Source organism: Diabrotica undecimpunctata, chromosome 9 (genome assembly GCF_040954645.1).
Source record: "Diabrotica undecimpunctata isolate CICGRU chromosome 9, icDiaUnde3, whole genome shotgun sequence".
Lineage (NCBI taxonomy): Eukaryota > Metazoa > Arthropoda > Insecta > Coleoptera > Chrysomelidae > Diabrotica > Diabrotica undecimpunctata.
Genome location: NC_092811.1, coordinates 126,850,857 through 126,856,995, shown reverse-complemented (window position 1 = coordinate 126,856,995; position 6,139 = coordinate 126,850,857). Strand labels below are relative to the sequence as shown.

The window sequence follows — 6,139 nt, the reverse complement described above, 5'->3', positions numbered from 1 at the left end:
CTGCCTATCTTGGCATATATTATGTGCATGGCTGATTAAACTTAAAATTATGTCTTTGACGCCATAGCCCATGACCAGCCTTAAAAGTCCAGTGCTGAACATAGGCCTCTTCCTCTTGTTTACAACCCTGTCTATCTCGCGCTGCTTTCATCCAGTTTTTCTTTTATCTTCTTAAATCGTCAGTGAATCGTGTAGGTGGTCGACCGACGCTCCTCTTGTGTTCCCTCGGTCTCTATTTCAATAACCTCTTTTTCCATCGCTTATCCATTATTCTAGCTATGTGTCCTAGTCATCTCCATTTTAGTCTGGCTATCCTTTCGATGACGTCAGTCTCCTTGATTCTTCTCCTGTTCTATTCGTTTTTTATTTTGTCTCGCAGAGGTTATTCCTACCATGGATCCCTTCATTCTTCTCTATGTGACTTTTAGTTTGGTAGCCGGTGCTTTTGTTAAGAAATCTACTTCCAGTAGTTTATAATGATATAAGCTAGTTTGAAGTGACATATAAAGATAAAAAAAGGGGTATAGAATTAAACAGACGAGAGTTGATATGTTCACCTATGGCAATCATTAATATCGATACCCTGCCAAACTGTATCTTAAATGAATTATATGATGGAACACCCTGCAGAACACCACCTGCAATATAGTAGAGTACATGATAAAGGAAGCCAGTTGGTTGAAAATGAGTACACCGAGCCCGGGCTAGTCATTCCAACATACGCTGTAAATTTGCCTATAATGTGCGATGGTTCTCGATCTGAACATGTAATCAATCAAACAAGATTCATAGAAGTGTCACCAAACTGCTTTGCTCAGACCCGAAACATTACTCACATCCAGTAATGAATTGGAAACAGCAATCGGAAGTTACTTAAAGACTCCCGTCATCCCCATTTAAGAGCTTATGCGGAGGCCAATAATAAAACAGATCAACATTCCCAGACATAATATAGACATTAAGGGAAGTGTGTTGCCAAATATAGTACTTGAGGCATAGCAGTTGGACCAAGACATATCCAAACACATGTGGAAAACCATTGCCAACCATCAGTGGATTCCTCATTTACCAGAGGACTAGTAACTATATTTATTGTTGTTGATTGTCATTATGTGGAAGGTAGTCAGATATTTTCGCATTTTCAATAGAGCCAAAAAACAAAGGCATCAAGGTTCCTGCATCGAACCTCATCCAGTGCCTCGAATACATACAATATCACAACCAAATTTACGAAAAACTTTCGGGATAGTACCACGTAGATCAGTTTCTCTTAACGAACTTAGATTTGAATAAGATAGTATAAAAGAACCATGAATTCTAAATATTAAAGTTATAGGTCGCACTGCTCGGGTGAGATAATAATTTAAAAACCGAGTAAATTAAAATTATGATGTTATAAAGTGTTGTGATTATTTTAAACTATTAATATTATTTTATCTTTTATGTATTTAGATATTTTCTATTGGTCCTCTGGTTCTTATAGAGTGGCCAATTAATTTGTAATCTCACATTAATCTTAATTTTCTAAATTTTGTTTGTTTAAATTCCTGCAAACTATAGATTGCCTAATACGTATTGAGGAAATTATTGCAATCATTTCCTTAGTTCAAATTATATTTGCGAGCTTTTAAAAGTCAAAGGTTTTTGTCCTATGCAAAGGGCAATACACTTATTTGATGAATCGTAGCATTTTAGTAAGATATAAATATAGCCCGTGTTGGTCTTAGCTTGCGTAAAGGAGGGACTCTGAACTTAGGGGTCCTTCAGTACTCTGCGCAAGACAGACTGAGCGGCGGAGTCCTCAACCCCGACACGGCGCTTCCCAATGGCTGATAGGGAAGTTCCTGTAGATATGCAGGACAGGTACGAATAAAGCTTAGCAAAATAAATACTCGTGGATGAACTGAGGACATGACACAGGTCAGCAGCTGTGTCATTAGTGGTCAGAGGCTGAGGAATACAATTCCTGACAGGTGTGGTACCACAAAGTCACAGGCGACAATCAAGTTGATTTAACCGGCTGTGATACGGAGAACACAGCCGGTTTCATTGGATACTCAGAAAACCCGTCTGGCAGGTGTGGTGTTTTAATGCCAATATACCCCTTAAAACGGTGATGTCAGATTTAAAACAAATACAGATTTACCCAGGAGTAGGATGCGTCCAAACTGTCCCAAGGATTCTGGAGGAGGGGGGGGGGACAAAAATCTGACTATACGGAAACCCAAAAACACCCCGTCACTCTTTACGTTACTACATACAATTCCAGAAGTCTACTGTCTAAAGAGAGATTCACAGAAATGGAAACTGAAATGAATAAAATTAAATGAGATGTCATAGGTATTACCGAAGTTAGAAAGAGAGGTGAAACTTTAAAAACACTGAAATCAGGGAATATATTCTGGCTTTGAAACTACATGAGTTGTTGGCATCGGTTTCTTTGACCATAAAAACTACGCCAAGATAATAAACATCCAAAGTATATCATCTAGAGTGACATATCTTAGTCTGAAATTGAACACTATATATCAACAGAATATTATCCAAGTATACGCTCCAACAAAATACCATACAGACGAAGAGATTGAAATATTTTATGACGATATATCTACTTCGCTTAATGATTCTCGTACTCAATTTACAAGTTTATGTGGCGATTTCAACGCAAAAATGGGTGTAACAGAAGCAGAGCTAGAAACATATATATATTTAGGGATTCTACAGTATTCACTGCCTTCCCTCGCTCAACCGTTTTCATCTCTCTCTGTTGTTCTATTCTCCATCGTTTAGGCCTCTCTTACTCATGGCGTCGTCTACTTCGTTCCTCCAGGATTTTCGGGGTCGTCCTCTTTTCCTCCTTCCTATGGGGCTCCATTCGGTTATTCTCTTTATCCATCTGCTGTCGCTAGTTCTTCTTACATGTCCATACCACTTTAATCTTTTTTGTTCTATATATGTTAGTATGTCTGTTTCTATTGACGTTCTTTGCTTTATTTCGTCATTACTTCTCCTATTTATTCTTCTTACTCTGCAGCATCTTCGCAGGCATTCCATCTCTGTTGCTATCTTACTACTGTGTTTCTTGTTTATGATCCAATTTTCAGTCCCATATATCATAATACTTCGCACTAATGTTTTATAAATCTGCGTTTTTGTCTTCATATTTAGGTGTCTATCCCACCATACTGAGTTAAGTTGTCGGATTGCTGTTCTTGTTTATCCTAATCTTTGTGTAATTTCTTCCTCTGTTAGCTAGAAGCTAGAAACATCCTTGGGAAAATTCGGTTCTCCAGGAAGAAATGACCGAGGAGAAACGCTACTAGGATTTCTACTCCAAAATAATTTATTCAACATTTCTTTTACAAAAAAATGCACAGAAGATGGACCTGGGAAAGTTCAAACGGTAGAACAAGGAACGAAATCGACTACATCTTAAGTGACAAAAAACAAATAATAAAAGATGTAACAGTACTCATCAAATTCACCACAAGCAGTGACCACAGAATGATACGAGTGAAAGTCCAAATCAACACAAAAAGAGAAAGAAACATAATGATTAAAAATAAATCTCATCGTATCTGGACAACCCCATTAGATATCAACCAATATCAGGCACATATCAATAATAAGCTACTACTGCATGAAATCTCCGAGAACGATCTTAATGACTTGAATAATTGCATCATAAACGCCTTACAAGAAAGTCAAAGAGTGCACTGTCCTAAAAGACAATCAGATAATGAAATAAGTCAATATACTGAAACGCTGCTAGATCAAAGAAAACAAATGAGAAGCGATAAGAATGCAGACAGCCACACTCTAAGAGAAATAAATAAAACTGTTTCGAAGTCAATCAGGAGAGATTTAAGGAAATTTTAAACCAGTAATATCAAACGTACTATACAGCAAAATAACAGCTTGAAAGTTCTACGTAGAAAGTTTCTTCTTCTTCTTTATGTGCCGCCTTCTACCGAAGGTTGGCGACCATCAAACGAACTGTTTCTCTGTTTTGTACTGCATGTATTATGTTTGCAGCTTCTGGTATTTGAAACCATTCATTTAAGTTTCTTAGCCAGGATTTCTTCTTTCTGCCCAAACCTCTTCTACCTTCAATCTTGCCTTCCACGATAAGCTGTAGCAGACTGTACTTACGGAACACATGGGCCAGGTATGACGCTTTCCTCCTTTTAACAGTTGTTAATAATTCCACCTCTTCACCCATTCGTTACCCATCGGAGGTTAACGCTTAGGTGGCGGTTGCTTAAGAGCCTTCTCATTTTGATGAATTTGGATCTTGCTATTTCAAGTCGGATCTTAATCTCTACGTTTGGGTCCCACTTATCATTTACTGTATATCCCAGATATTTAAATCGGTGTACTCTTTCAATACGTTAGGCTTCAATATTCAGGTCGATATGTTGAATGTTCTTTTTACTGATCACCATAGAAATCTAACGAATGGGAAATGCGAAATTCATGCAGCAATTGCAGCAAAGAGAGGTGCCCAAAGAATGGAACAATGCTTTAACTATCCTAAACTTATTAGCCTGTTGAACCACATATACAAGCTCTTCACTAGGTTAGTGACATCAAGATTGGAGAAAAAATTAGATTTCTACCAACCGAGAGAGAAGGCAGAATTCCGATCAAATTATAGTACCAATTATCACCTCCATACAGTAAAGACTTGAAAAATGTATAGAATACAATAAACCTCGTGTCCTCACTTTCATAGATTTTCATATAGCGTTCGACACGATCGAAATAGACAGCCTTATAGAAGTAATGAATGACAGCAGGATTGACCATAGGTATAGTGAACTTATTTACAATATTTACAAAAATGCCACTATGACTGTTAAGGTACACGGTAAACCCCGACCAATAAAAATAAAACGTGGGATAAGGCAAGGAGATACTACCATCTCTGTTTCGCCGATGACATTATCCTTATCACAGATAATTTAGAGAGAAGCCACAGATATGTTAAATGAAGTGAACTTTGCATGTACGAAGGTAGGCCACAGAATCAACTTATCCAAAACTAAGTTTATGACAAATATGGTCCCCAATAACCATTTAATTATTCGAAACAAAGTAATAGAACTGGTGAAGAAATATACGTATTTGGGTCACGAAATAAGAATCGGCAGGGATAACCAAAAATGCGAAATCCAAAGATGAATTACTTGGGCAGCTTTTGGAAAACTGCGAGACACACTTAGAACCAACATACCAATTAGCCTCAAAAGAAAAAAAGTATTTGACCAATGCGTATTACCGGTCATGACCTATGGGGCGGAAACTATGACTCTAACCAAGACTACGGCTTCGAAATTGAGAGTGGCACAGAGACGAATGGAACAGTCTATGCTGAAAGTGACATTGCGGAACCGAATAATGGAATTGGGCAGGCCATGTAGCGAGAATGCACAACTTACGATGGACGAGCAAAATTACACATTGGAGGCCAAGAGCAGACAAACGTAGTAGAGGAAGATCACCTACACGTTGGGCTGACACAAAATCGCAAAGAATGGAGGAGTTTAAGGGAGACTATGTCCAGCAGTGGACGTGATAAACCAAGGCTGGATTTATTTTTAAACATATTATTTAAAGTTTAAAAAATACAGAAAACATAGTATGAAGCCTTGCGCTAGTCTAGTACCATCTAGTAGTACCATCTAGTGTACCACCTTTTTTTTAATACTTAATAATAAAAGCTTTTGCTAATAATAAATTTAATCCCCATTAAATTTTACGGGTCAATGTAGTTTTGCCATCGTATATTCACATGGGCAATATTCCACGTGTATAGTGAAAGGTCATAATAACACTTTTGATAGATAAACAAAATAACCGAAATTCTTTAACATAAAACATGTTGCTCTATCACTGATATATTATATACAACAATTTACCAAAAAAGAATTTTATTTATATTTAACAAAAAATTACCCAATTTAATAACTATCAATAATATAATAGATAACCTACATCGGCAACAACAAAATACCTACTATTTCTTATTGCTAATGATTAGACTTCGGCAAATATGCAAATAAAAATGTAGAAAATATGCGCATAAATATGCACGTATTTACCCGAAAATATGCAAATATTTTACAAAATATGCATA

The 6,139-nt window shown here is 36.9% G+C and overlaps 1 protein-coding gene across 1 annotated transcript in view; it reads right to left on the bottom strand.

Moving 5' to 3' along the window:
* The window catches only part of LOC140451432 (somatostatin receptor type 2-like), a 1,059,667-nt gene that overhangs the window by 919,776 nt on the left and 133,752 nt on the right, over positions 1 to 6,139 (bottom strand). The gene's annotated exons all lie outside the window — the stretch shown is intronic.